At 39.2% G+C, this 27,203-nt stretch overlaps 1 long non-coding RNA gene across 1 annotated transcript; it reads left to right on the top strand.

Moving 5' to 3' along the window:
• Nucleotides 1-22,640: 22,640 nt before the first annotated feature.
• On the top strand, nt 22,641-25,873 carry LOC311435287. The gene is made up of 2 exons (XR_014692034.1): nt 22,641-22,816; nt 24,936-25,873. It is a non-coding gene; the product is annotated as an uncharacterized lncRNA (long non-coding RNA).
• Nucleotides 25,874-27,203: the final 1,330 nt, after the last annotated feature.

Genomic DNA, 27,203 nt, shown 5'->3' with positions numbered 1-27,203 from the left:
GCTTCTAACACAACTAGATACAGTTATGTTTTTCCATTCTACTTGTATTGATGCCTATTTTATAGGCATCAAAACAGCATCAAAAAGTAACACTGGCTATTGAATACATGTTTATTTATAATTATCCCTAGTCTCATGCAGGATCTTCAAAGTGTATGCTGAAGTGATCTCTGTAGTTCAGGCACTTTTATATTGACATATTTTATTTTTTTACTTGATTTTGGAGTTCTAAATAGGAATCACAAATAAATTTTCTTTGTCTGGAATGGTTGCATGTTTTGCATTATGAGTTACTCACAGAGTTCAAACACGTTATGTATACTGGATTTCTATCCTTAAATATCACAGAATCACAGAATCACAGAATTGTCTAGGTTGGAATATATATATATATATGTATAATACAATTCATTATGCTGCCATCCCAGAATTTTGGCTGTACAGGAAAGACAGACAAGATCATATTTTTAAAAATATAAGGAAGTATAAGGCTCTTCATAAGATAATTTTGGCAAGCTAAAGTTCTTTCACTTCTAATTTTTCTGGAAACATTAACAGTCACATTTTCCTTTATCACTTAAACATGCATGGCTTTGGGGGTTTTCTTTTGTATGTTCCATTACAATACCAGATTTTTTCTGTTATACAGATATAAAATGGGTTGTATGAGTTTTAGCGAGATACTTGAAGTGGCAGTCAAAGCAACCCAATCAAGTTATGGGTTGATGTGCATAAAAGTGGGCTGTCTTGCAACAGAATAATCATGTCACCAAAATAATGAGAGCATGTTAGTTGCAGTCAGGTTTGTTCCAGCCTTTCCTGATGGTGAGACATGTTTCTAGATGATAGAACAACATTTTTGGCAATCAAGATTAAAACTTGCAAATGTCTTTCCTAGTAGTTCACCATCAGAGTTATCATGAAGTGGACTTGTCATTTTAGATGTTTTGTTTATGTACTCTTTAGAAAAAATGAAGGGAATTAGATAGATGATGACCAAAAAGGGAACAAGAGCAATGACTTTGCAGTGAGATGTCATCCCGGATGAGAATTTGGAAGAGAAGCATGGGTGTGCTTTCAGAAAGGTGCTTACAGAACAATGACTTATTTCCCAGTTTGACTAAGCACTATGGCACATTGAGAACATTCGCGCATTTCTAAAGATAAATTAACATGATTTGTGAGAATTTATAAGGAATTGGATAAATGAAGATATGTTGGCATCTTGTCTAGTGGCACTGTTACGATTTTACCTCATTTAGCTTTCCACTTTGGTAAAAATCTCACACAATATTTACAAAATAAATTTTTTAAAATATGTATGATGTTTCTTGATAGGAGCTGAAGAACAGCACTGTGCCCTCTAATATAACATTGCAGCACTGCCTGGCACCCTACCATTTTGTCACAACATTATCTCATTGTTTATCATGCACACTTAAGACACAAGTAGATCACCTTTGTTCAAGAGAAACTAATAGTAGAGCAAACTGGCTGATTTAATAATCTCTGGTACCTAAAGAGCTATATTTCATGGACCAAATTTCCCTCTTTAGGTTTGTTTACAGTTTATGTTGTTCACACATACTAAGTAACTTCTAGCAGTTTTGGCTGAGAATTCAGTTAAGAGAATGAAGTCATATATAGTCAGCATTTCTTCATCACACTGAAATGCACTATTTGTAATGTAAGTGACATTTAACTCACTCTTAAGAACCTAATTATTTTCTTCCAAGGATGTGTACTAATCCCTACCCAGAATACAAATATGTTTGAATATGTTTACTGCTTATGTACAGCAGAACACCCCTTTGGTTTTCAATTGTGAAAAAAAAAATAGCATTTTGAAGAAAAAGTCATCATTTTGCCATACTTTACAAACCTGCGAACTCTGCAGCTCAAATAAATTCTTAGCATTTTTTTAATGTATGACTGTAAGTGAATAGTGGGCCACCTGAGTGCTAAGTAGCGATGGCTTTGGGGTCTGAACTAGCTTTTATTATGCAAAACTGTGGCTGGCCTTCACTGGTGAAGAAAATCCTACTTCTTACACAAGGCGATGGTGTAGACTTTGGTGGAACACTCACTTGTGGAGCATTCATTCTTCACTAAATCTCCCAAAAGGTTCACAGCTGGAATCCTGGGCAATATTTATGATGTTACAGATAACCAATGATTCCAATAGTCTCGAGCTAAAACAAACAAACAAACAAACAAACAGAGCATATTGAAAAAAATCTTGAACCAAGCAAGGTACTTGATATTTTTTGCACAAGTTATTGCTAGATGTGATGGATAGATGTTTGTATATGGACTGGATTAATCTCTTTCAAAGCTTGGCACGTCTCATTCCCATGGTTCATGTACAGTTTAGATATAGAGATAACTGGTAATATACACATCAACAGGTTACTCGTGAAGTAGTATTAAATGAATATAAATGTGAGCGATCACTCTGGAAGGTGACCTGCGAATTCACTCTGGAGCATTGAGGCTGAAGGATTCTGTTAGCACGTAAATGACACCATCTTCAAGTTACCCAAAATGTCAAAGTACCCCTTCTCTGTTTACATGGAGTTACCTGTAAATACATAGAGAATAGTGCCTGCTATCTTTTAACGGGAGACATGATGTCTCTTCATCTCTTTACAAATGTTTGGGCTTACTGATGTGAGTCCTGGGTTCCATTTACCATGGCCACTTGCCTGTCTTCCCCATGTCTTCCCCCTGGACCCCTCTGGTGTGTAGATTCACTGCAGTTGTACCACCTGCATGCGTGATGGCTTTACCACAGGTTTGGAAACTGAGCTTTTCTGTTACCTAATAACCTGACAGAAGTGTTGGTTTCAAGCTTCAGAATGATCTGCATCCATCTTGGATTTCTTCTCTTTTCCTTATGCTGCACTTTGATTTTCAGGAGATTGTCCCAGGAGAAAGGCTTTCAGGTAGCAGGGGATCAACATTGTCCTCAATGGGCTCCCAGACAAATTGTCCACATTATCTACCAGAAGTAGCAGCACTCCAGCATGCTGCTTCGTCTTCTCTGGTACACTGAATAAGAAGACCTCATATTGTTCCAGGACTTCCAGGCATGTTTTAAGAGGATTCTGTAATATTGTTAAAACTGTTGCAGATGATGATAGTTTGTTAGATGAGTTCTATAAGATTAAATCTTAGAAACTGGGTTCCAGAGTACATAGCACTGCAGCCTGTCATTTTTGCAAATTCCTTCCATTGCCTTTATTTGCTAATGAATAAGCTACTTATGATACACAGACCTGAACCAATAGTCTGGATTTACATTCAGGAATACTTGCAGTCACTTGCATACTTTTCAGACTGTATCTCCCTTAGTATATAGGAAATGACTTCATATTTCTTGCCAACTGTAGTGTATGTCATGACACATTCTTACAGAATAAAAAGCAGTACTGGAAGAATATATATATACTGGAAGAATAGCAGAGAAATAGTAACATAAAGAGAAAGAAGGTGAAAGTTGATTGTATTGCCTACCAACTCTGACAGCCATTATTTGATTTTCTCATTTCTTTGAAGAGCTATCAAAATCTAAGTATGATAATTTTAAAAGAAATTTTGGCTGAGCAGCATTTACATTTCCTAGTAGTTCTGCAATTTGCTTCGAAAACTAAGGAGACTTAAAACTAAGATTCATCCACTTTAGACCCATGACTAATGCCCAGAGAGAAGTCTTCCCTCTGAGCTTCATTTCCAGGCAGCAGGAAGAGCTGTAGAATGAATTTGGCTGAGGGAAGGAGAGTGCAGTTTCGTTTCAGTTATGCTTCAGTGTTCTGTAAAGGGCCAGCTGGGATATTTGGAACTGAACCCTTCAGTCCTACCGTAATAGGAGTTTAGCCAGAGTCAACACTGCATCTTCAGACCCTTCTATGTTTTCATCTGCTACTGTGTGACACTGGTGTGTCACTAGGATTTTCAGAAAAACAGCCAGCAGTGTTCTCTAAAAATTCAGAACAGACTGCATCTCAGCAGTGACCTGCCATCATGTTTACATGTGTACGTCTCTCCTTTAAATGCCTCTAGCCTGAGATAAGGCTAGGATTGTTCATAGGATCAGAATGGTGCTTACAAAAATATGTCTGAAACCTAATTCCTTATAGAAGTACTTTTTGCTAAAGTGACTTGGAGGTCTCTCTTCCAAGAATCAACCACAAATTGTGGCAGTTGTTTTCTGTAACATGTACAGTACTTCATTATTGCCACAGGGGGTACTGTTGGCTTAATTTTGTACTTGAGTCACTGCTGCTGAAATTATTAAATTAATGATTTATGCTCATATGATACAACAATCTCTAGTGTTTAAATTGGTTACTATGTTTTGTTTACTGTTTATAACTACCACAGTTGTTTTAAATGCCACTAAAACTACTTGCCAGCTTGTATGGTTTATTTCTCCCCATGGATTTTTGCAAAACACTGATTGATATAGGGAAAAAAACATATAGTGATTTATGCTTGAAAAAAAATCCCATGAGCTATGAATTAACCACTGTTCTGCTATATTGGAAGAAATAACACACTAGTGACACTGAACAATGGATGTCAAAACCTACTTATTGTAGCACTTGCTTCTGTTTTTATCATAGTGGAAAATTTGAGGGCTTTTTTCTTTCTTTTTCTTTGAGTACTATGACTTCATCAGTTCTGGACTATGAGCTCACTAGTTTTTCCCCAGAGTTCCTTCTCATTATGCCATGTTAAGTACTTGATTCACTTGAACAGACTAATGTTTGCAAAAGTGGAAAAAATGTCCCAGAGTTTGTTACTTGACAGGTTAGCTCATTTTAGCTCCCAGTACACAAAGAAAATTTGGGAGGCTGACCTCCAGCTTCAAGGAAATAATCTGATAACAATGTAGAGTAGATTCTGTAGCTCTCTGTGGCTTTGAAGCTACAGAGAAAAAGTATATTTACTATTTATTTATTTATTTATTTATTTATTTATTTATTTTTCCCACTGGGAAACCATAGAGCAGTGAGAACAAAGCATGTAGGGCAGGATAAGGAGAATTCATAAGTATGTTACATCAGTTACAAGACAACATGACACCAGCTGCTTTCCTTTCACTCCACTGGGTGAAATTAGGGCCACAGCAAAGCATAAAAAACTACTTCTGACATCACATCTTAGACCCCCTTCTCAGCAGTACTAATGCCCATTTTGCATTAGTCTCCTTTTATGTTCCCCATGAGCCACCACAACCACATATACTTAGCCAATTTCTTACTGGGGAGTTTGTGATCAAAACTAGGGATACAAGTTAAATCAGTTTATGGCAGAGTATAGGAAAACTCCTATAGATAGTTAGAGTCATGAATTCCACAGACTAGCTCCATTTCCATAGATACACAGACTATGGATCAACGTCTGAACTCTCATTATGCTGAGAGGTTAGGAGCATGTGTTGCTGATCCACCCCTTCCCTTCAGTGGTTCAGCCACTGGCCCAGTTCCCAGCAACTTCAGGCTGTTCAGACAGCCAAAAATTGATGGAGTTGATTAGGTGATGCTATAGGAGCCATCCCAGCAGCAATACACTACCAGAACCCCCCTCACTCCCCAAGACGTGGGCTGGGATTTTCCCACTGGTGAGATCTCTTAAATCTAACACTTATCATCAGACTAGTTGAAATTATTGTTGCAGTAGGGAGCACTGAGTCTGATAGTTTCAAGTGGAGGGGAGGTGCTGGCAACATAGAAAATCAGGCACAAGTATTTTAAGAAAATATAGGCTGTCACTACTCTACTGCTTTTTAATGTGAAACCAAGGAATTTTAGCTAATAGGGCTCCAATCATTTTGTCCCAGATTTCCCAAACTGAGGAGTGGCACAGATCCTATGCACAATAGTATCTATGGGTCTGTATCTATCTGACTTACTACATCAAATAATACATCCACCTGGTGATCTGCACATACACTTGCCGGGGGTTGCTGGACATCTGGCAGCCAGACAGCTACCTTTTCTCTGGGCTGACTTATCCAGACAAATGGGAAAAATTATCTTTTACTACCCAGAGAACATTTCCAGGCAGAAAGAGGGGATATATTCTGGGAAACCCCAACCATATGGTACCCCAAGCTAGTGACACAACCTGGTAAGTGTGGCGTTTCACAAAGTCATGCTACAGTTTCATTACGTGACAGTGAGCAAGCAAATATGGAAAAGCAGAAGAGCCTTGAGCTCTATGCTAAATTAATGTAGGCTGAAGTTAAGTTTTAGGTATGTTTTCACATGCCCACCATGTTAATTCTCTGTATCCAGTCCAACCTTGTCAACAAATACTGCAAAAAGAACGAACATATTTCATGAGTTATGGGAGAATTTCAGGTGTAAAGAAAACCTCCAGTGTGTGAGCAAGAAGAACATGAATGCAGGGAGGGGAGTTGAGGAGAGTGGAAGAAGGGTTAACTTCCAGAAGATAGCTTTCAGAAAGTGCACACAATCACTGCAATTTTTTCATAACATGTGTTGGAAGAGGAGAGAGATGTGAGTACAGAATCCTCCAGAGCTTCACTGCCTGTCAAAAAACCTGCAGACTATGAGCTCTAATTGCCCAGCTCCAATGTGATTCCACACACCCTGAGCTTACACAAATCCATGAGTGTCTTCATGGGAGGTTAACATTTGCATCCAGCATCAGATGCCCACGGGTGCTGCTGTCTGGCCTCTTCATGTGAATACAGCAGGGTACAGAAGAAACTGGCAGACTAAAATACATGTAATCCTTCTTGTTTCAGCAGGTATATTTTTAGGCTAAACAAACGCCTAGCCAGAGATGAGCTCCTCTTTACAAGTACTTTCAGAGATATTCCTTGTGAATTTTTCCAGGGATGGAATGCTTTACTTGTGATCATTCCATAATAAAGCATCGAGGAATTATTTTTCAAGGAGTTGTGTAAATATGGGAGTCCACCATACAAGGGAGGTCATGTAGAGAAGATGTGAGAACCTATTAGTAGGATTAGCCTGCAACTTTATTTCATAAGTCTTGAAACATTTTTTTTTCTTTTTTCTTTTTTTTTTTTTTTTCCCTAGATTATAAAATAACATTAATATGTGTATTAATGTGTGGTCTGTGAAAGGTGTGTGAAAGGTCTCCTTGGCCCTCTGAAAGGAAAAGGCTCATCTCCTCTGATTTAGATGACTCAAAAGATTCACTAGGTGCAAATTAACTCATATAGGAAAGTATCCATGGTAAGAAAAACATGAAAAATTTCTGTCATCAGGAAAACCTTTTCCTTAGTATGCTGAGGTACTACAACCATGGGAAAATAAAGGAAGGTGATAAACCTAAACCATAAACAATCTGGAAACAACTCCCACACGCACAATACACACAAACACACACTTTCAAATGTTTTTTAGAAGACTGAATGAAAGATCTCAAACAGACCAAGTAGCAAGGAGACAAACCTTATCCTTGTTTTAATTTTCTTTCACTTAAGGTCTAGTGCGAAATATTGATAGAGGAAAAAAAAAAAAAAAGCATCAAAACAGCATACACAAGAGAAACCGCATGCTCCTCAGGTCAACATTGTGCTCCTAAAACAACGGGAAAAAAATCTGTGTTCACAAATTAACTGTAATTTTTCAATATTTTTAATGCATCACTGCTGATCAGCCAGAAGAGTCTCCAGTGACGTATGAGACATTTCACTATTTTTACCAAGCAGTTAAATTGCATAGTAAGAGGGCAATATAAAACTGTGCATTTTTTATAATTCAAACCTACTTTTTTAAAAGTATGCTTTAATCCTTGATGTAAAATCTGCTGTTAGATGAATGACTATACTACTTCCAGCTTTTAACTGTTACAGAAGGGGCCAGCGTTTACAGTTTTTGCTTTATATTAACATCTTTTATTTAAATAAAGTTGTAACATTCTGCTATGACATTTCCAAACCTCTTCCCATTAACTTTGGAATTATTCTTTACTGTTGGATTTGATATGCCCTACATTCATGAACTTCACATAAAAAATAGATGTCTTAGAGGACCCTAAAGACATCCTTCCCATTGGGGACCAAAATCCAAGAAAGAATGTCATTTGCTTGGCAGTTTCTTTTTTCACTAAAGTTGGTGGGACTTGAGTTTACTGATTAGAGTGAATTTGATTTAGACAACATCTGTTCAGCCCTTAAGTCTTTATTTAGGATTTGTGGTCTTCATTCAAGCTGAGAATCAGGCCCATCATTTTTAAGGGGAGTGAAGGAAAATATTTTCTACATTTTCATTTCACTGGTATTCACAGTACTGAAATGTCTTTGCCACATACCAAGCCAGAGGTCCATCCTCTCTCTCTGCTTCCTTTCTGCCCTCCAAGTCCATCTAGCTTGGCTTCTCTGTTTCTTTGCTTCCCACCTTCAGGTACTGTGTCACCAGTTTTTGGTGCTTTGAAGTCAAAGCTCCCATGCTGCCCAAGGCCATTCATATGTATGTTATATTGACCTTTTGAGCACACAATGCGCTACCTCTCCCTGTTCTGATCTCTTCACTCCTGTTAACACCTTCTGTTTTCTGTCCACAAGCCAGCTTCAAAATTTACAATATTTGTGGTCTTCTCTCTTGTTTTCTTTAGTAAGGGTTTTCTGAGAACTTCTTTATACTGTCTTTGTGCAGAGTTGTACAAGAGGCAGCAGTCCACAGGTAGTCATCCTCCCTCCTGGCTCGTTTTGTACTGTGAGTAATGGAAACCTCTGTGCTTGGGACAGCACCTGTTCTTCTGCTGGGGTTTAAACAGGAAAAGTGTCTATTTTGGTGGGCCTCTCTCTGTGCCCTGATACTCATGCAGTGAAACAAACCATCTCCCATCAGAAAGCAGAATGGATTGAAGAGGAGGCTGGGCCCTTGCATCATTTCCTGGTGGTGACTGCGTGGGAAGAGGGGGAGGTGGAAGGCAGAAATTCTTACACTCTGTCCTCAGATGAGGAGGCTAAAGGGTGGCACTGCCTCCAGAACCCTCTGCAGCAGTGCATCCTTCTCATGCAGCCAAGGTTATAATCCAGGCCTGTCATTGTGGCTTAAACTGCACTTTTTATACTGTAGAACAACAAATTGAGTTCATTTTAACCTCCATAATAGGAAGACAAATGTAAATACTACTTCAAGAATGGAGTGACAACTATCAGTAAACAGTTAAAACTTATGTACAGAGGAAAGCAGGTTACATCAAGTTACCAAATGTTTTCTATAATACTATATTCCTCTCCAGTGCACAATTAGAAAGACTGCTCTGTATTGGAGAACTAGTGTTGACAGCACAGAGCAATGGACATTTCAGTGAAAAAGTTGCTGTTCTCTTTCTCCTGAGATCCAATAAAGATTTTATACATTGGACTTTACCTTGTTTCACTTCCACTCTGATGTTAAGTACAGAATGGTTATATTTATTTATGATACACTGTCTGTTTGCATGAATACATAATGATAAACAGGTACTTTCATTTTCAATGGAAGCCATGTAACTAATATTTTCCAGTGACTGCTCACAGTGATTTTAAATGATGTACCAGGTGACTTTTAAAAAGGGGCTGGAACAATAGTTATATGGCATAGCACCAAGTTTTAACTGCATTTGGTAATCTGTCATACATAAGGAAATCAATCCTCATTTTCCAAAGGAATGCTAATAAGTACCTTATTAGACTGAAAAATCACTACATCAAGTTTTTCTGGCCTCTGGATCTCTATTCATGTAAAGCATTCTCACTGCAGAGCATCTACACCTCTCTTGGTATCATCTTCAAAGCCTGACTAATGTCCTCTGTGACATTCATGTGTGTGATATCATTTTCAACCACAGACCTCAAGCATTTCTCTGTCTGCTAGTTCTTGAGTTCTGTATCTGTCATTGTCATCACTGTCAGGAAAGTACAATTTTTAGTACTGTATTTGTTCCTTTCCAGTTCTGTCCTGCCCAGCTTTCCCCATTGGGTGCTCCACTCCAGCTATTGACTGAGTCAATCTGGCCAATGAATCCAACAATCAAAGCCAACAGTAGTCAAAAACAAATGTGATTTCTAAGTATTGATGATACTTATTTGCAGTGTAAAAACAGAATATCCCTAAATCATTGTAGATACTGCCAGGGATTAAATGAAATTCTCCTAAACTTTAATTACATAGGGATTGGAAAACTTGTTGTCTTTCACTGTACAGTGTATGCAGAGGTCTGATCACCTTTTCAGGACACACAGATAACAAAGAAAACAAGAACTGAATTAAATGTAGGTGTCCCACCTGATTTCTAAATCCCATGGGAAGGTGCTTTGTTTTTAAAGATGTTTTTACTACTTGGAAATTCCTCAAAGAATCGATTCTAAACTGCTCAGCAACATCCTTCATTTCCCAATGAGAAAAATGAAAATGAATCAGGACTGACATGTAGGAAGGGAGGCAGAGAGAGAAAGAGAGGAAGGAAGAGAAAGGGAAAAGAAGAAGAAAAGGGGAAGGAAGGGAAGAAGAGGGGGAGGGGAGGAAGAAAGAAGGAGGAGGAGAAAGAGGAAGGAGGGAAGCTGGTTTTTTTATTTATATTGCTTTAATGAAAATTGCTTGTTAAATTGACTCAGACCAAAAGATGTAATAAGAAGAAAACAAGAAAGAAAAAAATGAGAAAACAAATACTGTGTGAATCAGTAGGATATGTTAATAAAATGAAAAAAAAAAATGGAGCAAATGATCTTGTAGCTAATTAATGATTCTCTAGGATGATTATCAGGTGCTGCCACCAAAGTATATTTTAAAAGGTTATTCATGGAATATATGGGAAAGCTACAGAGCTTTAGAGGTGGAATGAAAGTATTTAAAGCATTGCAACGATTTACTCTGTAACCTTTTGTGTTGAGTTTTCAAATACCTATGGTGACAACAAGGAGAATGGTGTTTGAGCAGAGCTCCTGTTAATATGGCAGCTGCAATACATCATGGAATGGTTATATTCAATTTTACTTACCAAGTGGTCTTTGAGATGAAGTGTTAGAAGCTGGATAATATCTTCAGCGCCATGTAAGTGAAATCACTGTGGCAATGTGGGTGTAATCTCTAATTCTTCTGGTGGGTGAGTGTGCAGGCTGAAAGCTGGACACTGTAGGATAAGCAGGGTTACATCCACCCAGTGTCACTGTGTTTGCACTGATTCCATCGAGTGCATCATGAGTTAACTGCGAGAAACATGCATGTGCCAGAATGTAATAACTGTTCTCCCTGAAACCTCTGAGGGGCTGCTCTGAATCATGTCAGTGAATCATGATCCCTAAGAGATGGGTCTGTCACATCTGGTTTCAGTGGTGTTCAGTTAAGCTCTGTCTGGAGTCAGTGGAGAGAGGTAGGCACCCACACAAATATCTTTCAGGATGGAATTAGCTGGGCCATGAGAACCAGAGGGGGAATGACTAATTCAGACTGTATGCCTAAAATGGAGGTGGCCAAGCTTGATGAGATGAATCCCACTCTCTGTGCCTGCGCTAGCTGCAGGATTAACTGATCACTTGGCTAGGTGTCTGTCGCTGTTGCATCCTCAGGCTTCAGCACACTGTCCTCCACCACAGGCATACCTTCAACATGGCAAGCAGTGGCAGTGATGGCACAATATGGATGTGCAAATACCATAGTCCTTGGAAATTCTCCATCAATGAAGGATTTCCCAGATAAGACTTACTGGGACAATTTCAGTTATGTTATGCCTCTTTAAACCTCTGACATGAAGTGCAAAGAAGTGAGAATCCTGACTATGCAATGTTATACAGAGAGCTCTAAGTTTGCAAAGTTGCATGTGTAGGACTCCCTTGTCATACTTTCCTTAGAAACCTGACAGAGCTCTAATCCATAATTTTGTGACAGAGTTCTAATCCACAGTTTAAATCAAGCTACAGAAAGCTGAGAATAAACTCACTATTATAATCAAATCAAGGTCCACGGACAGCTGTTGCAAGACCAGTTCTTGAGTTTATGTCTTTCTCCTTATCATCTTTCTTTCAGTCATGTAATGCAAATGGACCTGTCAGTTGCAATAGTGTGAATCTGACCTCATTTGAGCTTATTTTTTTGGGGAAAAAAAAATAAATAGAAACAACCAAACAACGAAACAAACAGAAAAAAAGAGATCTGTTCACCAGGCTCTGAAGATGTTCAGACTATGTTCATCCTTTGATCTCCAAAGCAGGCTGGGCTCACAGCCTAAGCCTCTATTGCCAAAAATTCTAGTACTCATAAGACACCATCTGCTGTATGAGGGTGAGAGTAAATTCAAACTTGAAGTGAGAGGCATTCCTCATAATATGGGTAAATAAATACATGGGGACCTACTGCAATTGGTGCCATACGTATGTGAGATGTCCCATCATGTGGGCCACACGCAGATGCTCATACTTTAGGAGATGGGGTCAGACCACTAGCATGTTAACACTGTACTTGTAAGAATCAACCATAGCAGAGAGCAGCGTTTCAAATGTAGCATTCATTTCATTTTTTTCCTTTTACGATATTTTAAGTATTCCTCATTCCTCAATAACTTCTGACATCCAGAGTTGTGTGCATTTTTCAGCTATCAATTCATGAAGGAAAAAATGCTGGGAGCAAGTAGAATGGTTTTAATCTGGAAAACCACCCAAGAGCTCTCATGTGCAGCTGATGCTGACCTAGATTATCTGACACCCATGAGTCAAAAATACCCTGGTACAACCGCAATGGAAATAGCCCAGTTCCTCTCTCACAGCCTATGGTATTAATCGGGAATAATTATCTGGAAGGGTGAGCAGTGATGAATGTGTTGGAGCAGCAGAAACCCCAGAAGAAAACTCAGCATAAGGATCAACTCTCTACAAAACTGAGCTCTGGGAGGCCCACATGTTCTTGCACACTCACTTTGATTATCTTGGAGTAACAGAAAGTCACCTTCCTCAGCCTGTGCCTGTGTTCCCACTTCCGTTGCTAAAGAGAAAAAAAATAAAAAATAAAAACAAGCACTCCGGAACCTCTCAGAAAGTTTTGTTTCAGCTTTGATTTTGTAAAAAAACAGGTTATTGCTTTAACAGTGTGGGATTCTTATTTTTTCTAAACCCGTCTCCCTGCCTACTGAATTATTGGAGTAAGATTTTGGTAAAAATATCAGATCTCAGACTAGCAAAACTTATAAAACCATCTTCCTTTCTCCTCTCCTCTCAGTCAAAGTGTCAGGGACATACGTTGACATTTTATCCATTCCAACCAACTACAGAGCAAAGATTTTCAATTAACAACTTGTACATGAGATTCTTGCAAAGCAAATGATACTTTTGCTGAGCTACAGCCTGTATTGTGTTGTGCCAAAATTTCAACTCCCGGAATACAAAGTGTTGAAGTGAAATATGAAAATTCTGCTTCTGCCTTAGTTGTCTGCTCATTCATGTACATCATATTAACGTGGGTTATTAATGAAATACACTCTAATGATAGGAGAATGACAGCCAACATCTTGTTCATGGCTGGGCTAAATGTCAGTTTTGTGGTAGTGATGGCAGGGAAGCATTAATCAAGTGTGAGCTTTGATTAATATAAACATCACTCTGGATGTAAAGCAAAAAAGGAAGCATGGCGGCTACTTTACAGGCATCATAGGTAGTGATTGCATAGCATTGCATTGCAGGGGTACACTTAGAAAGGAATGAGTACTTGTTTGTAAATACATTTGTATTACGATTATTTAGTACAGATAGATAATGTGAAGTTCACTTGAACAAAGCGGTATGATTAGACTTAAGATCTCAAAATAGCATTTTCCACATGTGAAAACAATTGATCATTAATTCAGCAGGTAATATGTCTCTTTCCAGCTTCCTGTGGTGTTTGTACCGGTATTGTTGCAGTCTTTCAAGAACTCCCTCAGACTGACACTGTTACTGCCAATTTCTAATCAAATCAAGAGAAACCAAATTCAGGGTGGTGGTTATGTTGTTTCTCCATTACGTTCTTCACTCTTCTCAATAGTGTTTCACCTTGGTGCTGGGTATATTTGTACATGAAAGAATGGGAGAGCATGTTGCAGAAATCTTTTCCAGGCTGAAGTGTCTGACTTCTGCAGAAGAGTTGGGGCAACACGCTCCTTCTTACAATAGGGCACTCTAGTCACCTTCCCAAAAGTTCACAGTTACTCTAGCATGTAACTCATGATCTCTCTGGTAGATAGAGGCATGACCAAATCTGGCAATGGAGCTGGGAACGGCCACACTACATTCCATATCTGTATACGATACCCGTGGAAAGCCTCAGAAAACAACAGCTCTAATTATACTTCCTACCAAAAAGCATTTCATTTTCCCATATCCAACCTTGGATTCTTTCATCACAGAGACCAGTGACAGGCTTTGTTGTCATTTTGTATCCAAAGAGAAGTTCAGCAGAATGAGAGGCACACAGAGCTGGGACTAGATTTTTCCATGGAACTCCCCATTGTACATGGTGGGAAGACCACATGAAAACCTTTATTGCAAAAGTTCCTCTGAGGGTTTCATGTTGTAGCAATTCCTGAAAAGCTCATCAAATTAGCTGTACTATATGTACTCTCCTCAGGCAATTTTGCTTGTGTAAGGACATTTTATTTTCTAATTAGACTGTCTGTTCTGCCATAGATTCCATATGAAACTCATCTCCATGATAAAGGATTAAGAACTTACCTGAAGGTTTTCAGTGTTTTTTATAGCATGAATGGGGCCAAATATCACCTACAGCTTACAAGGGATGAAACTATTTCCTTCATATCCACTGCAATTATTCACATGCTGTGAGATGCATCTGTATAGTTTGAGAACAAGAATCTGTCATGTGGTTTTATTTTGTTGTTCATGAGAATGCCAAGTTGATTCAGCAAGGTCATGCAGAGTCTATACACCAATAATTTTTTTGTTGTTATGAAAATCAGCTTTAGATTTATGACTATGAACAATAACCTAGTTTAAGCTCAGTTTTCTAGTTCTGCATGCCATTTTGCAAATTAAAAGACTGTTACAAGTTCTGAGCTTTTAGACCAACATTGAAGTTGACATAAAAATTTATATTCTGAGCTATCAGTTTTCCAGTGCTAGTACAGCGAACATGTTCTCTCTTCTTAATCCTGCAACATCACTATAGGAAAGCTACATTTCTTATATACCCCTTCTGAATTGTATCATGGTGCTAGTGACATATTTTCTGTAGATACCCTGAACAACACCCACAAAGCAAGTGATCTGCATTATGTTCTCCCTTTTTGCCTCATTTAGACAAATCTGGAAAGACCAATACCATACACACGTATTTCCTGGTAGCTCTATTGCAACTGGATGTTTTTCAAAGCTCCTTGAAAGCCTTGAGCAAACATGTAAAAGTTACTGTGTAAAAGTTAATGGTTTTGTCTAAAGTTCAGTAGTACAAATCTGGAATAACTTCAGTGACCGCATGTCTGAATATGCATATTTGTCCTCAGAACCTGGTTATAATTCAATGTACCAATGGCCCACATACCCAACAGGAACGTTTTACAGCAAGGTGTGGCAACTGTTTAATAGTGTGCTAGAAAGCACAATTTAGGAGAGTTCTGTGTCAGGCTCTGCTTTCAAACCAGGCTTGCAGCAGTGCAAATGCATTGACTTATATGGAATTTCAGCTTATAAATGCTAAGAGTGGTTGGAGAATCAGAAAAATTACAGCCAGCCAAAATCAAAGGACTTTTATAGAAGCAAATGCATAATTTTTGAAAATGGCATTTTTCATACTCGGTGGGGTTAACAGAAATACAGTTGAGAAAACTGTCAGAGACTGTTTCATGATCTCAGTGTTTGGGATGTAGATTTATGATTCTTCCAAAATGTGATACTTCCCCAGATACAGGGCCCACTAATTCATCAGTAGTTCAAGAACCATCTCAGATAGACTAATAGGATAGTCCTAAATCTATTTCAAATTATTTTTCTAAGGTGAAATCATAATGACAGCTGGTAAAATGGCAAGATTGCAGTGCACTTGTGTCAATTAGTGAAAAAAAAAAAAAAAAGAAAAAAAAAAAAAAGAAAGATCTGTATGCTAATGCTGTGAAGTTATGAAAGCACAAGGTCTCCTAAAGTAAGAATCCCTAGATTATTTTTGTCCCCTGTAATGATGCAGTAAAAAGGAGTTTTATGTTCTGACCAGAATCAAATCACAAAGAATCATTAACTCAACGAATGACTGAAGTTGGAAGGCATCTCTTGGGTTATTCCTCCCAAGTTGCAGGGCTTTTCATTTCCCTTCATTGATGTTCAAAGGATTTCTTATGCTCCTTTCTCAGACTGTTAAGGTCCCCCTGAATGACAGTACAACCATCTGGTGTATAACCCACTCCTCCAAATTTTGCTTTGTCTGCAAACTTGCTGAGGTGGCACTCTGTCCCATTGTCCAGGTCATTACTGAAGATGTTAAACAGTGTTGGACCCAGTATCAACACCTGGGACACACTGTCAGGGACCGACAGACTGCTGAATTTCTAGCTGCAGGTTAAAACCCTCTGATCCCAGTTCAGCCAGTTTTCAGCCCACTTCACTCTCTGATTATGTCATCTGCATCTTACCAATTTATGGTGAACAGAGTGCTAAAAGCCTTGCCAAAGTGACAGCAGACAGCATTAGATGATATTATTACCTCACCTACTGGCGACTGTGTGTGACTTCCCATTTGTATATCCATGGCTGGCTGCTCCAAATCATATCTATCTGGAGAATTATCTCCATCATGTTCTTCTGGTCTGAAGTAAGGCTGACCAGCATGTAGTTCCTTAGATTTTCCTTCTTGCTCTTCTTGAAGATAGGAATGACATTTGCCTTCTCCCAGTCCTCAATTACCTCCTCCAGCAACAATGTTTTTTCAAAGATCACTGAGAGTACATTAAACTGCTCCCTCAGCAGTCATGGCAGGATCCCATCAAGTCCTATGGATGCTGAGTTTGCTTAAATGCTCCTCACCGAATCCTCTTCAATCTTTCAGTCCTTCTCTATTACTCCAAGGTCATCTATCCCTGTTTCCATCTGTTGTACACTTCCTTTTCATGCTTGAATTTTGTGAGGAGCAGCTCATTTATCCATGCAGGTTTCTGACCACCTTTGCTTGATTTATTGCATGTTGGGAAGGGCCATTCTTGAGTTTGGAGGAGGTGATGATCCATGAATATCAACCAGCTCTCCTGGATTAGTCTTTTCTCCCAGGCTTTCTCCCATGGGGTTGTTCCAAGCAGGACTAACCAAGCCAAAGTCTGCTCTCCTGAAGTCCAGGGTTGTGGTCCTGCTATTTGCATTTTCCTCTGAGGATCCTTAATTCCTCCATCTCAAGGTCACTGCAGCCAAGGATGTTCCTAGCCTTCACATCCATGACCGAGTTGACTAATATGTAGGCCTGAGGCCTAGCAGAGTGCTTTCCCTCATCTGTTCCTCAGTTACCTGTGTCAAGAATTTGTCATCAGTGCACTCTGTAAAACAGCTGGATTGCTTGTACCCTTCTGTGTTGTTCCTACAACAGATTTCACAGTGGCTGAAGTCCTCATGCGGACCTGGGCCTGCAAATGTGAAGATTATTCCAAGAATGCCTCATCTAACTCCTGGTCAGGCAGACTGCAGCAGAAACCCACCACAACGTTGCTGACATGGGTCTGCCCTCTAATCCTGGCACACAAACTCTCAGCTAGCTCATCCCTTCCTAGGCAGGGATCCATGCTTTCCCACTGCTTTGTCACATAAAGGGTGACATCCCCTCCTTGCCATTCCACGTCTGCTTCCTGAAGAGCTTGCACATAACCATTGCAGCACTCCAGCCACCTCAGGTGTCCCACCAAATCCCTGTGATCCTAATGAGGTTGTAGACTCGTAACTACACACTGATCTCTAATTCCTCCCGTTTTTCTCCCTGGTTGGATTTTAAGCTGTTTCTAATTCAAATGCTCTTTAGTTGCAAAATATATTAATTTGGTTTTTGAAAGAGCAGTATTTTATTATTGGTCCACATATGTGTATAATATGTTAGGAGCAGGTATTTTTTTCATTAGCAAATCTAAAGGATAGGGAGCACAAATCGTTTTCTAAGTGATCTCATATATCAACTTAAATGTAACCCCCCTTTGTTACAAGGCCATGGTGGTTTACTGTTTCTGTCAAAGGCAATCTGTCTGATCCTATACCTGTTGGACAGTGAGTGGACCCTTTAAAACTAACATGACCTTTCCCCTCACATATATGCTGAGCCAGGTATTTTATTGTTGTTGTCATTATAATTATCATAATTATCATTATCATGATTATCATTATCAATTTATATATATATATATATATTTCTTTTACAATAGCTGTTTTATCTGACTCAGATGTTCAGAGACCTCTCTGTCCCTGCTACAGTTCATGGCCATTCAACAGTGTTGGAAAGTAGTTTCCATCTGGAAACTCTTTGCTGTCATATGGGAAACGCATTGGTGATGTCAGTCTTGTACTTAATGGAAAGAGATCCACAACACTTGAATTGTCACTGCTCAGCCAAAAGTGGCCAAGAACTGAATGTGAACGAAGCTCAAAATATTTTCTCAGCCACCAAGAAGATCACTTCACCCTTGATTGAAGCTCACTGGCAGGACAGGGCACTGCTCACCCTATTCTTTATGTATGGGTAAATGAAGTGCTTCTGTTTCCAGGCTCCCCTTCTAAGACATTTCCTGAACACTAAAAATGTTTCAAAAATGTAAAAGAAAACAGTTACAGAAAAACGATATTAAAAGAAAAATCCAAACCGAGGTGAATGCCTCCAGCCAAATTTCTAAACTGGGCAGCAGAGTGAGAGGAAATGGTAACATATTTTTGCAGCATTTACACTTTTTATGCTATTGCTGGCACACACATTTTTGTGCCTGTAGAGAGAGCAAAATATTGGAGTCAAAATCTACCCTGTAGATCTGAGAGCAGAACAATATTGAAGTTCAGGTCCACGGTGTAGGTCTGAAGATACAACTGTGCCCTCAGCTTGAACTGCCTGCATGAAGCTGTGAGGCTTTTTTGGGAAATTCAGCAGCAGAGCCGAGAGGAGCAAGTGAGGGTGGTGGCCCCACTGCAGGGACAGACAGGTCCCCGCCAAAAGCCCGCAGCCAGCTGGCCAGCCTGCAGCTGGTAGCTCTGCGCCCATCGCAGCATCCGTGGCGGCCAGCCCAGCCCAGCCTTTTGGGGATGGGGAAGGGAGTGTGAAGGCAGTGCTGTGAGGATGCTGGAGCTGTTTCTGTCCTGGGGAAGAGGAGCCAGAACAGGTTGGGCAAAAAGCCGTAGGAAACCCAGCATTGTTGCTTAGCAGTAGCCATAGAAAACATCATTGTTTGTTTGCTTGTCTTAAACTTTAGCATGAGCACCCTCAGTCCCTTTGAAACTCATTTAGAAATGAATGAAATACAGCATTAAGTGGCTGATACATAAATCAAACCATTACTGTAACTGTGGAATGATCAGTAGAGAAAAACAGTCTCTCTTTAGTTTGTTACTAGCCTGGAAAAAGCATTAATTAGTACTAATGAATCACCAGAGTTATGACCGAGCCAGGTTTCCAGCATTGCCAAAACACAAGCATGATTCAATTAATGCTGAAGTTTTTAGTGCATGTGTTTTTATGGAACAGTCTTTTGACACTAGTGTCTTTTTAATAATGCTTTACAAATCTCTTCCAATATTATTGCGTGCAGACTGAGCTTCCCAATTTACTGCTAACAATAAAGAGTCAGAAATGCATTTGTGACCTCCTTTTGGAAGAAATACTCATCTGGGTAATGTAATTATTATGTAAATTACTTAAAGTTAATGGTATTTTCTATTTAAGCTGGATTTACTGCTGTCAAAGTTGATGACTGACTAGCACTAGAACTCACATATTGGCAGAAAATTTAACGTGATATTTAATTTAATTTAGAGATTCTCAGAAATTGCTCCTAGTGTGTAAACAAAATCTTATCAAGCGACATCCACAACAACTTGTGTTTTCATTGGTAATCTCTGCAATTTAGCGACAGGGGCCAAACCATTCAGTATGACTCAGTTGGGGATAATGTGGAACCACACTAAGGAGTTTTGAGAGATGATATATTATTCTTGCCTAATGTCCTCAGAGCAGGGGGAAATACAGTTCAGCTTTTGCTCATACTGTGCAACTATTTCTGTCCTCTTTAGGCAAAGTCTGAGCACACACCAAGAGGCAGCATGCACTGCTGTACCTGGAACATCGAGTGGTGCAGTCCACAACTGCTACGTCATTATTCCTACAGAGTATGATCTTCAGGGACAAGGTGACCCTGAACTGCTCAAATATTCGGATCTAATGTGGAGAGATTCACTAACTGCGATCCATGAAACTTAAGGGTGACTTTGTAAAGGTGACCAAGGAAGAAGGTATAACACAATGCCCAAGGTCTATTTTTCTGCTGTGTGTCAGGACCAGATCTGATGCCTCTGTATGTGTAAGAGAGTCACTGCACTATTTGCATTTGTCCCTGATTAGTAACCAATACATTGTTGAGGAAAGGGCATTTTGCATTTTATCTGGCAACCTTTGACATGGCCCGTTAGCCAATAAACAGAGGAGATCACTGTTAAGAGGATGTGAGGATGTGGAAGCAAAATTCCCTTATGCAGTGGTAGTCTAAACCAGAAACTTTTACTTGAATCTCTTCATCTTTCATCTGTGTGAGTTTTGAAGAATTCAGTAAAACAGAGTGGCTGTAAGCAAAATCAGATTTGCAAAATTTCACAGACCCAGAGAGTTTCACATCCCAGATGGCCACCAGCTCTGGCCAATTCCAGTATGTCTTGGGCTTGCAGTCATCTGCCCATCTTCTCAACTTTGTTGCCAAGACTGCCTGCTGAAAGACTTTTTTCTTAGGAAGGGCCCAGCAATCACTCAGTGGGAGTGCACAAGGCTGTCAGCTCCTCCTATACTGCTAACACTGGGCTTGTTGTAATCTTTCACACTATAAGCCAAAATTTCTCAGCACTTACGACCCAGATGTACACACTGATTTTGGTCTAAAACCTAAAACAGAAGGAATTAGGCCACCCAGCTCTGAGCTAAGGACAAACTTCCCAAGTTATGTGCTGTCCCTATGAAAAAAATATAGGTCTCAGTTCCAGCTGGGAACATTTATGACATTTGGTATGTCTGCACATTCTCACTGCAAAGGACAGATTGTCAAATTCTGCATTTCATTATATGCATGCAGTGCAAATGAAATCAGTAAATGATCACATCACCAGCTTCTCCAGTGAAATCTAGATCCTTTATAAACTTCAACAGCAGATTCGCTTTTTCAGACTACTGTCACATAAATAAAATAGGAAATTAAATTTTAAAAGATAACAAAAAACCTTTATAAACACTGTGCAACTCAAGAAAACATCAGAGTCAAAACAGGAAACCATACACCTTCTGGTTAAACCTGTTGGCCTTAGTTCATTTATGTCATAACTTTAATTGTATTTACATGCCAAATTTGAAATACTTCATGTGAGGCTGCAACCTGAGAGGACACCAAACTTGGTAAACAAAATAAGTTTTATAAAAGCAGTGATTTACAGAATAACTCCAAGTCTAGCTAAAGTTCCCAGTATAGCAATTTCACAAGGACTACCATTTTCTTCAAGTTCATCCTCTCTCTAACCTATGAGAGAGGTTACTTTCCATAACATGTGCAGATGGCTACAAGTTGGGATGCTACTGTTTTCCATTTGGATCATGGCACTACCTAGCACAGATTTATTTCATTCTGCTGTTGGGAATCAAAGACCTCCTGTTCAGTTTAGAGAGATCTTTTTTTTTTTTTTTTTTTTTTCTTAATCTCTAAAATCTAGATTCTTGTCATGTCCTCAGATCCAGCTAGAAGCTATCCAGAGCAAAAGGTGATTTTTAATACTAGGAAAACACACACTACAGGTATCATGGGCACTTCCAATAAAGCCCTCGTTATCTGCACACGCTGGGCACAACTGAAAAGAGACTGGCTACAGAATGGCAACAACATGATGTTGTTTAGGAGACAGGCCACATAAAATAGCAATTTTAAAGCCCCTGATAAACAATATAAAAAAAAGTATTGACTTGAATGAGCAGAACTGGCTATAACCAGAGGTGGACTTGCCACCATAAAAGCAAGATCATTTGATGTTTTATCATAGTTTAGGGTTTCTGACATATCAGCATCACCTTTTACCACTATTGTGGTTTAACCTGGCTGGCAGCCAAGTACCACACAGCCATTTCACCCTCCCTCTCTAGGATGGGGGAAAGAATTGGAAAAAAATGAAGCCTGTGGCTTGAGATAGATACAGTTTATTAGGGCAGAAAAGAAAGGAAAATAATAACAATAATGGTAATAGTACTACTGATAATAATGCATACAAAACAAGTGATGCACAATGCAATTGCTCACACCCGCTGACCGATGCCCAGCCTATGCCGGAGCAGCTGGTCCCTCCATCCTGGCCAGCCACCCTATATTTATCGTTCAGCATGACGCCATATGGGATGGAAAATCCCTTTGGCTAGTTGGGGTCAGCTGTCCTGGGTCTGTCTCCTCCCAGCTCCTGCTGCACCCGCAGCCTGCCCACTGGCAGTACAGTGTGAGAAGCTGAAAAGTCCTTGGCTTAGTGCAAGCACTGCTACGCAACAATTAGAACATCAGTGTGGTATCAACATTATTCTCATCCTAAATCCAAAACACGGCACCCTACCAGCTAAGAGGAGGAAAATTAACTCTATTCTAGCTGAAACCAGGACAACCACACAGGGTAAAGTATAACACTTCTTAAACTTAATGTAATTTTATGTTGATTAAGGAACAAGCAAGTCACTCCCTTACTGATTTATTCAACTCCTTTCTTTTCCTAGGTATGATGTCAAAACTGTGTCTATTTTTTTTTTCCAAGACCATCTCTCCCTTATTTCACTATTGAGAAGAGATTACTAAGCCAGAAACCATTTCTAAAAGTTTTTTATTTGATTATATCTGTTGAAAGAACATAACTACAGAAAAATAAAATAGTAATAGATTCTTTCATCTTCTATGTTTATTTTTCTTGACAATAGGCAAGGATATGAAAATCTAAAAATTGTTAGTTGGTGGGCATTTTTGGAAAAAGTGAGCAAATATGTCTTTACCTGAGCTTTGTGTGCATGGCTGGCTAACAGGTTATCTGAACTTAATCTTTCTTCTGAGGCTTCTTTTCATAGAGTAAAAAAGATGTTGATAAAGAGATGAGATGTCTATATGGGGCTGGTGTGTTATGTGATGGACACAACAGCATAACAGCCAGCATTTCACTTCCAGCAGAAGTGAGGAGCATGACTGAGAATTACTTTACTCTAATTAAGGCTTTATCTATGTATTTATGATAAAAGTTGTGGTGGTTTTACTGAGGTTAGCAGCTGAGCTCCACCACAATCACTCTCTCACTCCCCCTCCTCAAAGGGAAAGGAGGAGAAAATACAATGCAAAGGGCTCAAGGTTTGAGATAAGGACAGGGAGATCACTCAGCAATCATCATCATGGGCAAAACATACTCAGAGTACAGAGACAGTAAAATGTATTGCTTATTACTAACAAGTTAGAAAAGTGAGAAACAAAGGAAAGAAACCAAAAACACCTTCTCCCCATCTACCCTCTTCTACCTCCTCCCCTCGAGTGGTGCAGGGGAACAGGGAATGGGGGCTGCAGTCAGTGTGTAACACTTTGTCGCTCCTTCACTGTCACTCTCTGCCCCTGCTCCCTGTGGGGTACCTCACATGAGATGCTGTCCTTCCCAAACTGAGTCTGCAGGGGCTGCTGCAGCAGTTCTTCAAGCTTTGCTCCTACATGGCTCCATACCATGGGGTCCATCCCCCAGGAGCAAACTGCTCCAGTACGGATCCCCCACAGATGGCAGCTCCCCCCTGACCCCCCTGCTCCTGCGTGGGCTCCTCTCCATGGGCTGCAGCTCTGGCCCAGGGCCTGCTCCTGCAGGGGTTCTCCATAGGCCACAGCCTTATTCAGGCCACACCTACCTGCTCCACTATGGTCTCACCCATGAATTGTAGGATGGAAATCTGCACTACCTGCTGCAGGGGGTCAGCCTGCTTCACCATGTTTCTCTCCACAGGCCGCAAGGCAACTTTAGCTACAGGGCCTGCAGCACCTCCTGCCCTCCTTCTGCACTGACCTCGGTGTCTGCAAGGCTGCTTCTCACTCCTCTCTCCCAGCTGCTGTATAGCAGCAAGTTGTTTATTATTATTATTATTATTATTATTATTATTATTATTATTATTATTATTATTATTATTATTATTATTTATTATAATATTATTATATTATAATATTATTATATTATATATTATTATTATTATTATTATTATTATTATTATTATTATTAATAATAATAACAATAATAATTTATTTATTTCCCTTTTTAAAATATGCCCTCACAGAGGTGCAAACAACGTTGCTTATTGGCTTGGTTCTGGCTGGCGGTGGGGCCCTTATCTAACACAGGGCAGCTACTATATTCTTCTCACAGAAGCCACTCCTATGGCCCCTGCTACCAAAACCTTGCCATGTAAACCCACTTGCTGGAGATCGCATGGCAGATATCATCAGTGCTGAATCTTTTGGATGATGTTATCATGCCTTTTCAAATCCAAATGCAGTAGGCACTGCTAGTCAAAGAATTTCCCCTTGGGGGTCTTGATTTTGTCTTGCGTTTGCTTGGGGATTTGCCCAGCTTGAGCCAGGCTTTGCAAGTACATGCGAAGGAATCATCCCTGTGGTCACAAAAGAGAATGATTACATTTGGAAGATCAGCATGAAATGTGGGAAAAAGGGCAATGAGATGATGACAGCTTTTGTAATGAAGTATCTTTATCTTCCCTTTACAGTTTTATTGCAATAAAGATGGAAAACAAAACTCCAGATTCAAGTCCGAACCAACAGAATGAAGAACCCCATCTCATTTTCAATCTAAGGGAGTAGTCAATTTTGCAGTACCCATCTGCAGCAGTTCAAAATGTAAATTTTTATCCAAGAGCTGCTTAAATCAAGGGATGGGTTGTAATCTGTCTCCAAGATGAACAGAAGACCACAGTGATCATTGCATATGTCTGTAATAACTTCACCAAAGTCTACAGAGTTCCTCTAGATTTACAAGCAATGTAACAAGCATCTGAACACAGGACACAAAGTTCATTGCTCTTTTTTAGAAAACTGAAGATCTCTAAAACTCTGTGTATAAAATTGCCATTTGAAGCTACGTAAAATCTGTAGTGCTGTGTTATTACAGAAAAGACTATCTTTTAAGTGAACTTGTAATACTGCCCATGTTTGTCTTTATGAAAAGAATCTATACTTCCACACGTAATGATTATATATTTTGTAGTTATATATATATAAACTTAAAAGCTCTGCAAATAATTTTTTATGTAGGCCTAGAAAATGCTGATTTACCAGTTCTTGAAATCCTCCCTGTTTGCAGCAGTTATCTTAGTGGAAATTTGTGGTTTAGAGAGATTTTATTTTAAATACTTTTCTTTTGTAAAACAAGGGTCACTCCAGGAAAAGCAGTATGTTAATAGACCTTTAACAGTGACTTTTATTTTCCCATGACTAAATATTTCAAAACAGGACATTCTATATCCTATGTCCAGGTACCATGATACTCATGGAAATAGCATCTGGAGGACAACATTTTTCATGAGGGCATGTGTAATATGTAAAAACAGTGAGTCTCTTGCATGTTGTAACTCATTTTAATTCTAGAAAGTCCAAAAGTTGTGTTAATGTTTTGTTAAGCACATTATAACAAAATGACTAAAACCAAGTTGTCACTTTTTTCTCTTTTTGATGCCTGTCAATATACTGTAACTGTGTGCCACACTCGGATCTACTGAACCAAGTACTTTGTGAGTTCCAAGATGAGGAAAAATGCACCATAAAATTTTTACATATGCTAACTGACTGTAAATGCGATTGAATATGTGGGACTTCCTCCAGCTTTGTTCTTTGGTGGATTGCTATTAGCTTACATTTGAAATCTCTGTTGGCCACACATTTCACATTGTTCTTCCAAATGTAATCATTTCTTTCTTTTATCTGATCTCCGACAGTCTCTCTGTTTTCATCAATATTTGACAGCAATTCCCAAAGATACAATATAGTCCACTCTAATATCCTTGTGCATACTCTCTTCTCCCTTTGAAATCCAATACCTAAGCAGTGAAATAATTTATTGTGCCTTATTTAGAATTTTATTTTTTGCATGTGTTTTGATACTGTCCCTTTGAAACAAAAGTTATTTGGAAATTTAAACCAACTGTTCTCAAAAAGGAGTTGTGAAAGATTGTTCAGAATCTCCTCCCCCTTTTCAAAGATGTGACTTTTATCTTGTTTATTTTTTAATATATGGCTCAAATATTTATTTTCATATAATACCTTCCAAACCATAATTTTATCAGAATGCGCAAAACCCAATTTACACCAGCCACATGCAAAGAAAGTATTTAAAAAAAAAATCATCCCTATATAGACCACTGCCATCCAGAAATCAATAGAGCTTTTAGTCTGAAGTACTAAACACAGCAATAAGTTTGGCTGATATGGCATTTTCTGGCAACAAGAAAACACCATATGTGAAAAGGAGAAATGAGTATTATGAATGAGCATAAATAACATCATTATCCCTGAATGCACAAACTTAACAGTGAAGATTATAACTTTTCAGACAACCTAGAGATAACTCGTAGATTTTCCATGCCACTATGAGAGACAGGCATTAATCAAATGCAAATTAACAGTTTCTGTACAGTGATAAAATAGTGAAAATATCTGCCTGAAATGTAGAATAAGTTATTAAGAAATGTAGTGATATTTCTTGACTTTAGAATTTAAATGCAGGATTCTGGATCCTACCTTATCCTGGGCTGCATCATAAAAAGCATGGCCAATGGGTCACGCTCTATTCTGATCTCCTGAGACTCCACCTGGAGTACTGTGTTCAGCTCTGGGGCTCCCAGCATAAGAGGGACATGGACCTGTTGGAGCAAGTCCAGAGGAGGGCCACAACGATGATCAAGGGGCTGGAGAACTTCTCCTTTGAAAACAGGAGGAGAGAGTTGGGATTGCTCAGCCTGGAGAAAAGAAGGCTCCTAGGA

The sequence above is a fragment of the Aythya ferina genome, assembly GCF_964211825.1.
Source record: "Aythya ferina genome assembly, chromosome: 3".
NCBI lineage: Eukaryota > Metazoa > Chordata > Aves > Anseriformes > Anatidae > Aythya > Aythya ferina.
This window is presented reverse-complemented; position numbering and strand designations above follow the sequence as displayed.